The 12236-nt window shown below is 49.6% G+C and overlaps 1 protein-coding gene across 13 annotated transcripts in view; it reads right to left on the bottom strand.

Moving 5' to 3' along the window:
- Positions 1-12236, bottom strand: part of SCRIB (scribble planar cell polarity protein) — a 134911-nt gene that overhangs the window by 68328 nt on the left and 54347 nt on the right. The gene's annotated exons all lie outside the window — the stretch shown is intronic.

Raw genomic sequence — 12236 nt, forward strand, 5'->3', positions numbered from 1 at the left:
ATTGCAGTAATGACAGCAAACCAGGGCTTCAGGCAAGGGTTACAGGACAGCAAACCAGGGATTACAGGATTGACAGCAAGACAGGGCTTCAGGCAGGGATTACAAGAATTACAGCAAACCAGGGATTACAAGAATGTCAGCAAAACAAGGATTACAGGACAGCAAACCAGGGCTTCAGGCAGAGATTACAGGAACTATAGCAAACCAGGGCTTCAGGCAGGGATTACAGACTGGTCTAAGAGCAGGATCATGGTGTTTCCCAGGTCTGCTCAGTGCCCTGATCCATTAGACAGGATCACGGTTTTGGATAATGACTGAGGATTGTCTGATGTCACTGGTCACAGAATGTCACTTCCAGCTGCATGGGAAGCTGATGCTGTAAACTAACAGAAAGATATGCCACAAACCCCTTGGATTTCACAAGAAACCCCCCGGATTTCACCCCTCAAATTCAGCAAACCAGTCTAGAAATAGGGGGAAACCTGCTAGAAAAGCCAACTGGCCTGATGGGGAGGAACCTTCTGTCCATCAATGTGAAAAGCAAAACCCCAAGGAGAAAACAAGCCAGATTAAAAATGCTGAGACAACTGCAGCAAAGGGGCTTGAATTATATATGAGTATATGTAGGCTGAAAAGAGTTCAAACTCCCAAGAAAATCACACAAAAGCCAGTGTGGTGAGATTGGTGGATGGATGTTTGAGTAGGCATGAACCTCAAGAAGAAGGACTTGGATCCAGCAGCCTGCAATGGCCCTTCAAGGTGCAGCTCAGGCTGTTTCTGGCTCTAAACCCTAAAGCTCTTTGTTCCCCCAAGTTCCTCTTTCCTAAGGCTGCTCTGGGACTGCCACAAAACCACACAGAAACCACAGAAACCACAGCACGGAGCAGCAGGGACAGCTCAGCTCCCTCCTTGCCATTGCTCCTGCCATGGATTTCAAGGGGCATTTTATTCTTTGTGTATTTTACCCTTTGTGTATTTTCCCCCAAAGACAGGGATCCACCCACAGCCCCTCTCAGATGATCTGATCTGAGCTGATTTTCACCAAAACTCACTGCTTCTCCCTCTGCAGAAAGCACAAACCTTCATGGAGAGCACACCATGCTCCCAGGTCCTCAGCGGGGAACAGCCCTGCAGGAAAAGTGCTGCAGTGCCAGGGGAAAGTGGGGAAATTGGAAAAGCTGCCACACTTTGAGCTGCCATGTTGCAGACATCTTTTATAAAAAATCCTTTCCTTAGGATTCTTCCTCCTGAGAAGCCAAGAGGCCTCAGGAACAAAATGTAAACAATGGTTATCTGCTGCTGAGAATGCAACAGGTGCATCTGTGATTGGTCTCATGGGGTTGTTTCTAATTAATGGCCAATCACAGTCAGCTGGCTTGGACTCTCTGTCCGAGCCACAAGCCTTTATTATTCATTCCTTCTTTTTCTATTCTTAGCTGGCCTTCTGATGAAATCCTTTCTTCTATTCTTTTAGTATAGTTTTAATACAATATATAACATAAAATAATAAATCAGCCTTCTGAAACATGGAGTCAGATCCTCGTCTCTTCCCTCAACCTGGGACCCCTGTGAACACGGTCACACTGCCATCCTTCACCCTGAGATCCCACTGGGAACCCATTCACCATCAGTGGCACCAAATACACCCAGCAGTTCCACCCCTTGTGCACCTCAGCTTGTTCCACCTCCTGCCTGTGCCTCTTTGGGGACACACCAAACACACCCAGGGAAGCAGTTCCACCCTGTGCCTCTTTGGGGACACACCAAGCATGACCCAGGGCCACCTCAACCCAGTTCTCGTATGGCTTTTGGTGTAACTGTCTTTTAACATGGAATCATGGAATGGTTTGGGTGAAAAATGCATGTATTTTATCATTGGCTTTTCCCAAATATTAAAATGAATATTATATGTGTTGTGTTAGAAAGTAATGCTGTATTAATTCTCTTAAGTAGTGTGTTAAATATAGTTTTGGGTTATAAAAAATGTTAAAATACAAACTATGCCTTGTAGGATTTTTTTTTAAAGAAAGGACTCGCACTGAGATAGCAGCCACAGGACACCTAAATCTTTCAGAGAAAGAGAATTCATTGATCCCTTATCAGAAGAAATGAACTTCTTCCCACCTCGAAGGTGCTGTCAGGATTCAGAGGCAGAAGCTGACACTGCCCAGACAGAATCCTGTATTTGAATGGAATTTATGCATCATGGATGAGGTGTATGAATATGCAACAGGCTGTTGCTTTTAAGGGTTAATCCTCTGTTAACGTGGGTCCTTTTTCGAGTTCATGCTGCCCAGAAAAGATACCCGGACTGTTCGTAACTCTTTGTCTTTATTGTCTCATATTGTCCTAATTCAAATTGTCCAAATTATTATTACTCTAATTCTATTACTATTTTTATAACCATTTAATTACTATTAAACTTTTAACATTTTAAAAACAAGTGATTGGCGTTTTTCACAGTTTGGGTGGAAGGGACCTTAAAGCTCACCCACCCACCCTTCTCTGTTATCAGACTCAGTGCTCCTGCAGAAATCCCAGCTTTCAGCAGCAGCTGCACACACCAGAGCTGCTGCACACTGGACAGATTCAGGCAGCAGCCAGGGACATCTGGGGGCTGCCCAGCAGATTTGGGGCAGTCGGAATTTGCTGCTGTGCCCTGCAACTCATCCCTGAGGATTCCTGCCAGGGGCACGGCAGGCACCGACCATGGCACCCCTGGAGGTGTGCAAGGAAGGACTGGATGTGCCACTTAGGGCTCTGGTGACAAGGCGTGGATCGGGCAGAGGTTGAGCTTGATGGTCCTGGAGGTCTTTTCTGACCTAAATAACTCTGGGATTCTGCTCACCTTGGGCACACAGAGCTGGGATAGGGAAGAGCAGGAGCTGGAGGCACTCAAGGGACAGAACTCAAGGGACAAAGCTCAGAGCTGCTGAAAGACCAAGTTCTTCCTCCAAACACACCCACAGGAGTGGGGCTCAAGGGCTTCACATCCAGAAGATGGAAAGGCACCAATTTATAAATGGTTCTACAAGTGGATGCACACAGTTGGGGTCAGTTTGGGGCCCCTCAGAACCAGAAAGACACTGAGGGGCATCAGCAAGCCCAGAGCCAGGAACAGAGCTGGGAAAGGCCTGCAGCACCAGGAGCAGCTCAAGGGGGCTCAGCCTGGATGAAAGGAGGCTCAGGAGGGACCATCTCAGTCTCTACAGCTCCTTGCCAGGAAGGTGGAGCCAGGTGGGGGTCAGGCTCTGTTCCCAGGGAACAAGGGACACGACAAGGGCAAACAGTCTCAAGCTGTGCCAGGAGTGGTTTAGATGGGATACTGGGAAAATCCCTTACTGTAAATGGCTGTCCAGCCCTGACATGGATTGCTCAGGACAGGGGTGGAGTCCTCATATCTGGAAGTGTTCAAAAACCATGTGGATATGGCATCTGAGGACACCGTTTAGTGATGAACTGGTGGTGGTGCTGGGTTGATGGCTGGACCTGCTGTTCTTACAGGTCTTTTCCAACCTTCCTGATTCCCTGACTCTCAGTGCCCAATCCTGGCATCTACGTGTCCCAAAAGATTTGAGAGTGTCATAGTGACACAGGAGATGCACACTGCAATAATTTGGATTTTTGTTAGGACAGACAGAATCCCTGACTCTCAGTGCCCAATCCTGGTGTTTACATGTCCCAAAAGATTTATCTGAGACTGTCACACTGACACAGGAGATGCACACTGCAATAAGTGATTTGGATTTATGTTGGGACAGAGTCCCTGACTCTCAGTGCCCAATCCTCACATTTACATGTCCCAAAAGGTTTATTTGAGAGTGTCATACTGACACAGGAAATGCACAATGCAATAAGTGATTTGGATTTATGTTGGGACAGACATGTGACAAGGGACAGTTACCATGTGACGGTGAGTGATCCCGCCTCAACAGCAGCTGAAGAATCCATAAAACATCATCAACAACCTTTTCAAAAATCAAAAGGGCTGGACAACTTGTGTTCAAGAGTCCCAACGTTTGCCTGAGATCCTTATAGAGCATTTCCGAAATTCTGGGCCTTTTGTACTCTGAGACCCAGAGGGATTCCTGTGACCATCAGCTCCTCACCCAGACACCACTCCAGCAGTAACTGAGGGGCAAATGTGACTCTTAGCAGATACCAAATGGCTTTCATGAGGAACAGCTGAATTCTATGAAAACCAGGTCCCTCAAAAGCCAAACTATTTCATCCTGAGAAGACTCCAGACTTGGCTGATGACGTGAAGGTTCACTTCTGCACAAGCAGACTTGTGCAAAACATGGAAGCTATGCTCCAAGGAAGAACCAGGTAAGAGCCATCAGGAGAGAAATGAGAATTTGGGCTCTGTCAAGATCTGTCAGGCATGGCTTTACTCTAAAGCAGACAAAATGGAAATAATTCCATATGAGGGGAGGCTGGGGGGCCTTCCAATTCAGGAGGGGGAGATAGACCCTTTTTACCTTTTCATGCCATTAATAACTTTATAGGAGATGGTTATTCCATGTTTGTAATCACAAAAGAATTAGGGATATTCAGAGGAACTCAGTAAGATACCAAATGAAATATCAGTGGCAAGCTTAAAAAACACTTTTGGATATAAAGCTCAAGTTAAATTATAATTGATTGCCACTAGATTCTGTGGGACTGAAATGTATAGAAGGAATGGGAGAGGATCAGACAGAACCATGGATGGCAGCCCCATGGTGCCTCATACCTGGGCATGAACACGACCCACAGAGTGCCAGGGGCTGAGCACCCACCAGGGGAAGATCCCTTTGTCCTGCTGGGTCTGGGCCCCTCAGCTCCTGTCACTGTGCTCTGGCACACGTCCAGTCAGTGCAATATGATACAACACACTGGTTTAACTGTCACACTGCAGCCTCAAGGTTTAGGCTGGACATGAGGAAGAATTTCTCCCCAGGAAGGGTCACCAGGCATTGGCTGCTCAGGGACTGGCAGAGTCACCATCCCTGGAGGTGTGCAAGGCATGACTGGATGTGGCACTCAGGGCTATGGGCTGGTGACAAGGTGTGGATCAGTCAGAGGCTGAACTTGATGGTCCTGGAGGTCTTTTCTAACCTGAATAACTCTGGGATTCTGCTCAGCTTGGGTGCACAGAGCTGGGACAGGGAAGAGCAGGAGGCACTGATTCACCAGGAAAGATGAGAAGAGCTAAATCTGTCTGGCTTTGGTCACTGACAGCTCATGGGGACACAGAGACAGGCTGAAAATAACAGTGAGCAAAAGGGAGATGGGACTGACTGCTGAGAGCTAAATTAACCCCAGGCAGTGGGAAAGGAACACAAAGGAAAGCAGCCCTGGCAGGAGAGCAGCCCTGGCCATGGGCTGGAGGATTCCTGGCTCTGATATGATTCCTTCCTCTGTTCCAGGGGTTCAGTTCTCAAAGGGTGTCAGGAGGGCAGAGATGGGGGGAACAGGGCAGGGGAGTGTGAGCACTTCACTGACTTCACTCCACTGAGCACCTCCACAAAACCAGAGCAAAGCAAAACACAGTGCAAAGCACAGAACCAAAAATGAGACCTTTGACAGCAGCAATGGGAACAGGGACGTGCCACCACCCCTGATCTAGGGACAGATGGGACAGGAACTGCCACAGCCCCTGATCTGGGGACAGGAACAAGGACTGCCACAGCCCCACAGCGGACAGGAACAGGGACCTGCCACAGCCCCTGATCTGGGGACAGTGGCACTGGGGACAGGGACTTGCCACCACCCCTGATCTGGGGACAGCAGCACTGGGAGCAGGTGGGACAGGGTCCTGCCATGCTCAGGGTGCTGCTCTGCTCCTGCACATCCCTTCCCCAGGACACCCGAGGACAGTGACCACGTTTCCCCAAGGGAGAAGGAAGCCAGGATGCCTTTTTGGAACAGGGAATATGGTCACATTTGCAGCACCAATAAAACCCAGGGCTCCTACAGCTATGTGAACATTCACACCTCTTGTGAGCCCTCCTCTGACAGCTGTGTGTGTGCCAGGGCTGCAGATCCACATCCAGATCAGTGCTGCTGTGTGTCTGTATAAAGGCCTGACTTCATCCTGGGGCATGGGAGAAATGTCTGCAGTGACAGCAATCCTCCACTGGGACAGGCTCCACAGCCCTGGCTGTGACAGGCTGGGGCTGAGAGCCTCACCAGGGCTCCTTCCCTCGAACCCTGGGGCTGTCCAGGCCCCTGGGCTGCTCTGTGATTCCAAGATCGGTTATTTCATTAATGAACTGCACAGAGTGGGACTCCAGGATTGGTTATTTCATTAATGAACTACACAAAGTGGGACTCCAGGATGAGTTATTTCATTAATGAACCGCACAAAATGGGACTCCAGGATGGTTATTGGTTATTGGTTATTTCATCAATGAACTACACAAGACAGGACTCCAGGATGAGTTATTTCATTACTGAAATACAGAGAGTGGCACTTAGGAAGCTGGCACTTCCTTCTCATCACAGTTGGGAGCCAGCTTTGTCAGGGCCACAGAGACAAAAAAAGAAGAGAATCCTGCAAGGATCTGGCCTGGCCAAACTATGGAATGCAGCAGGACAGGGTCTCCCTGGAAATGAGAACACTCAAATACTTAAAGAGAAATAAAAAGCATTGTCCGAAGCTACCAATCTTCAAACCATTCCAGAACCAGAAACAGGACAAAAACCCACACCCAGGTTCAGCTGGGACAGGTAACACCAGAACACATCCCATTTCATCTCTTCAGCAGCACAGAGTTTTTATTCCTGCTCTTACTGACCCTTCCTGTGCAGTGAAATCCCTGGAGCAGCCATTTTTCTCAACTGTATTTTCCACTATAAAATTCCACTGGAGACTCCTCTCAGCCCAGCAGTTTCAGACTGTTCTAAAGGCCCTTTTAGCCATCATTTAACACACAATTACAAGGCTGTAAAGACTGGGGAGTTTACAACTCTACCAAAACCTACTTCAATGCTGGGCTGCTCAGGGCAGGCCTTGCAGGAGGAGAGCATTTATCCAAGGAGCAGTGGATTACATGGAAAACTTCCATTAAACCTGGCCTCACCTGCCCCAGAACAAACAGGCAGAGACATCTCTGAGTGCTCCTTGTTTGGACACAGGAAGAAAAGCTAAAGGTGCAATAAAGGTAAGAACAAAGAGAAATTCCCATGCAGGAGCAAGAACTGCCTTGTCTGAAATGGAAAAACAAGTATGGAATTCAGTGGACCAAGATCTGGATAAACTCTCTCATGTTGTCTGTAGTCACCAACCCTGAGCTCAGGCAGATCAAGTGAAAGAAAAGGCAGGGAATAAATGGAAATCCCTCTTACCATGGAAATGTGGTTTCTCTAATCCAGCAAAAGGAAGGCTGGAAGAAGTCAGGACTGGGGTCCATAGAATTACACCAAAGACAAGCAGGCAATGGGTCACCAGCAGGGAAGAGATTGCACAAGATAAACTACAATGAAAACAATGACCTAACAAATGACAGATTAAAAGTAAGTTTTCTGATGATTCCAGAAGCAGAAATACGGAGAAGTTTTGGGGTTCTCCCTGGAGGAGGGACCTGTGTGTGCACACACTGCTAACAGGATGAAACAACCTGTATTTAATGAAAAGTTTGACTGATTTATTAACCAGAGTATAATGTTGGGTTGCCAGTCCTGGGAGGAGACTTGACTTCAGCACTTCCTCCTAAATCATCTGTTATCCTCCCTGCAAGCTGAGTTTTGCTGCTCCTGAGCTGAGCACAGCCCTTTTCCAGCTCAACTCCAGAAATGCCAGCCTGCCCCAGTGTGCCCAGTGCCCAGCTGGGGATTGTTTCCCACTGCAGTGGGGTCCTGGAACCGGCTGGGAGCTCCTGAGCTGAGCACAGCCCTTTCCAGCTGAACTCTCTCTCCCAGCCTGTCCCAGTGTGCCCAGTGCCCAGCTGGGCATTGTTTCCCACCGCAGTGTGATCCTGGAGCTGGCTGGGAGCCCCTGCTCTCCTCAGTGACACTCAGAGCTCACTGCAGCACACAGGGAGCAGCTTAAGGGCAGGTTAATGTCCCAGCCCCTGTGATTGCTGTGGGGGTTATTGCAATGCCTGACTTTGTACATAACCCTGGCCCCAAGCAGCAAAGCCCCCCGTGTGTCACACACAGGACCCCTGCCCAGTGCAGAGGGGAGACCTGGATTTGCTGTAGCACTGCGTTTAAATGTGCAATTTTCACTCCATCAGCCCCTTCCCTGCTGCTTTCTGCTCTCTCTGTGAAGGCCAATGACACGATTGTGTGGCAGAGCAGAGCCAAAATGATCCTGCCCCACTCTTGAGCAGGCAAAGGGAACTGCATTTGTGTGAGAGTCATTGCACACTTTGCTCCTTGGTCCCCAGGGAACTCTGGATCAGGCAAAACTTGCAGCTGAGCAGGGATCAGTGATGGGGAACAAGCAGGAGCCACATAAATCAGTCCTCAATCTCTGACACTTTGGGGGTGATTCCTGTCCCTGTCCTTGACACAGGTGCATGGGTGAGGCTGAACATTTACAGGAAGAGATCACAAACCCAGCTCAGGTCACAAACCCAGCCCAATGTCACAAACCCACCCCCAAACCAGAGTGTTACAGCCTGGAAAGGTCTCAGAACCCTGGCCCAGAGAAGCTGTGGCTACCCCATCCCTGGAAGAGTTCCAGGCCAGGGTGGACAGGGCAGGGAACAACCTGGGGTAGTGGAAAGTGCCCCAGCCCATGGCAGGGGGTGACATTTTAAAGGTCCCTTCTAATCCAAAGCCACTCTATGATTCCATAAAGAACACTGAGGACCCTTCAACCCAGTAGAAAAAAGTCATAAAAACATTGTGATGGGAATACATTAAAAGCCGGACAAATTAAAGGAGATAATGTGGCACATTTTTCTTTTCTCAATAGGAACTTTGATATCCTTAAAAATTAAATAAGAGAAATGGGAGTGTTGTATCTTCTTTTTAATATCAAAACCACTCCACTCTGTCATATTCCAGCCAAGCCAGGTGAGCTAACACAGGTGATGTCACCTCTCCTGCACTACACAAGAGGTTCATTAAACTTTTCTGGGTTTAAAATTTATGGGTCACGTTATGAGAAAATCAAATTTGCTAGATAAGAATTCCAAGTGTGACAATGCCCTGATGCAGCACACACTCACCCCATAAATGCAAAACCAGAGCAAGAGGAAGGGCTCCATGTGTGTGGACAGGCAGAGAGCCAGGATGGCTCCCAGCACATCCCAGTGCTCCCAGTCCCTGTGATGGCCCTTCCACAGCTGAGTCTGAGCTCAGGATGGCTCCCAGCACATCTCAGTGCTCCCAGTCCCTCTGTACCCTTTCCCAAACCTGAACCCTTTGAGAACAGGATGCTCCAGGACCCCAGGCTGTGCTGTCCCATCTGCTGCTGGCAGATCCTAGCAGGTGCCAGGCTTCAGGCTGGCATTCCAACACAAATGGTGCCATTCCTGAGTAGTTTCCACAGGATCAGGCTCCTTCCCTGCCTGCAGAACAACAGGATGTGACACCTGAGCAGCAGCAGCAAAGACATCCAGCACCTCTGGATACCTTTTCTCCTTCCCAGGGAGTGGAAAGGCAACTCCTGCTGTCCCTGGGCAGAGTGAGACACAAAATCCTGTCCATGTCTCCAGCAGCAGAAGCTTGGCAGCACAGAGCCCAGTGCAGCTCCTGCACCTGCAGGGGCTCTGCAGGACATGGGTTAAGGCTGGGCACACCCAAGGCTGTGGATGGCACCAGCCTTTGCCACAGCAGAGCAGCCCTGGCCACTGGAACACAGTTTGGGACCCTCCTTCCACTGTTCCTGCAACCTTGGGACCCTCCTTCCACTGTTCCTGCACCCTTGGGACCCTCCTTCCACTGTTCCTGCACCCTTGGGACCCTCCTTCCACTGCTCTGCAACCTTGGGACCCTCCTTCCACTGTTCCTGCACCCTTGGGACCCTCCTTCCACTGTTCCTGCAACCTTGGGACCCTCCTTCCACTGCTCTCTGCACCCTTGGGACCCTCCTTCCACTGCTCTGTGCAACCTTGGGACCCTCCTTCCACTCTTCTGCAACCTTGGGACCCTCCTTCCATTGCTCTGCAACCTGCCCAGCAGCTTTCCAGGCTGTTCCATCAGAATCACCTGAAAAGAGAGCTCATGTCTAACCTCAAACAGGCGCTGAACACTGCTTTTCTCCTCTCAGAGCCTCTCTAAATCCAGCACAGCCACTCTGCCAGGTACAGGAGGATGGAGACCAGACCCTGGGACAGAACCAGCCCAGGAACCCAGATATCCACCACAGGCTATCCCACAAGTTACTTTAACAAAGTTATTCTGCTGCTGCCGCAGCACAGGGTATCCCACACTCTATAACAAAGTCATTCTGCTGCAGCACTGTTGTCATCTTATTTCAAAAGTTCTACACCTTCTTGGTGATTTCTTATGGGCACCTCCTCACAGCACTGATTCTTTCTTCATCACAGCACAGCCAACAAACTCCAACTCTTCACAGTACAAACAACAAACTCCAAAGCTCTTCACCACCAGCTAACCCACTCTTTTGTATCACTTGTCTTATTGGACACAGCTGTGGCCTATTAAATTCAGGCCCTTCCTAATCTTTGGGGATTAGTACAGCTGCAACTCCTCAGGTATGAGATTACCTTCTACACTATTTTCTTACATTCTCTCCCTCAACACAGCACAGGGTATCCCACACATTAACAAAGTTATTCTCCTGTTGCAGCAGAAGGTATCCCAGAACTCAACAAAGTTATTCTACTGCACCAGCAGAGGGTATCCCACACTCCAACAAAGTTATTCTGCTCTGCAGCACAGGGCATCCCATATTCCAACAAAGTTATTCTCTCCGGGCACCAAGAGCAGCTCTGGGAGTGCCCCACGCTGGGGCTGGCACAAGCTGGGTGTGTCTCTCCAGTTCTGCTCCAACAAGATCAGTGTCCAGCTCACAGCCATGGTCAGGGATAAGGAACAGTCAGGAATCAGCAGCCCCTCCTCTCCCAGGATTGTATTACATTATATAAGAAATGTGACAGCAGTATACTGAACCCCAAACCCTGCTGCTCAGGAGCTCCAGGCTCTCTGCTCAGCTCCATCATCCCATGGTTCCTCTCAAGGAATCATCCCTGGAGCAGCAGGCAGATGCCCTCTGGAAGTGTTCAAGGACAGGCTGGGCAGGCGTGGAGCAACCTGCTCTCGTGCAAGGCTCCTTGCTGAGCACTGCCCAGGGCTGCAGGACAATCAGGTATTCTCTCTCCCAAACGATTTCCCAAAGCTGGGCTGCTCTTGGGTGACTCCAGCCACCAGCCTGGGAGATCTCCAGCTGCTTGTGAGCTGCACAGCCACGTTTTCCTCAATACGGGAACAGATCTGTGCTGAGGGAACACCAGAGCCAGCCTGGGGCAGCCTCACACCAGCCACACCCAGGAAGCACAGAACCACTGAGGCTGGAAATGACCTCCAGGATCAGAACATTACGCAGAAGAGAAATGCAAGTTTCATTGGGACAAGAGAAATGCAAGTGGTTTTCAGGGACCTAAAGATGGAGACAGATGAAATATTCAGGATGCACTAACAGGGGACTACACCTTGTAGTCATCTTATTATAAATCTTCTATACCTTCTCAGTGATTTCTCATGGACAGCTCCTCACAGCACTGACTCCTTCTTCCTCACAGCACAGCCAACTGACTCCAACCCTCTTCATAGCACAGCCAACTGACTCTCCTCACCCAGCTAACCCCCTCTTCTGTAGCACTCATCTTCTTATTGGACACAGCTGTGGCCAATTAAGGGCAGGCCTGTTCCCAATCTTTGGTGATTAGTGCAGCTGCAACTCCTCAGGTGTGAGATTACCTTCTGCACTATCCTCTTACATTCCATCCCTCCACAACACCTGAGCCAGCTCGTGTTCTGCCTGGGTGGAAAGGATTTGTCACCTCCCTCCTGGAAAGCCTTACTCCAAAACCAGGAAAGATCTCAGTTTCACACCTGAGGGAACAGCAGAGCCAAGTTCTCAGAGACACCCTGGCCAGCACTCAGCTCTGCTGGCCCTGTACTGCCTGTCCTAGGGGAGAAATCCCCATGCAAGCTCCCAGCAGGGATGCTGTTCCTGCCTCTCCTCAGGGGCAGCAGCACTGTGCCTCCAGCAGCTCCTGGGAAACCTGACCCACTGGCCGGGCACTGACAACCTGGAGAAAAATGCAGGAAGC

Source organism: Melozone crissalis, unplaced genomic scaffold, assembly GCF_028551555.1.
Source record: "Melozone crissalis strain CALT ecotype California unplaced genomic scaffold, PUWL_Pcris_2 ptg000195l_1, whole genome shotgun sequence".
NCBI classification, from domain to species: domain Eukaryota; kingdom Metazoa; phylum Chordata; class Aves; order Passeriformes; family Passerellidae; genus Melozone; species Melozone crissalis.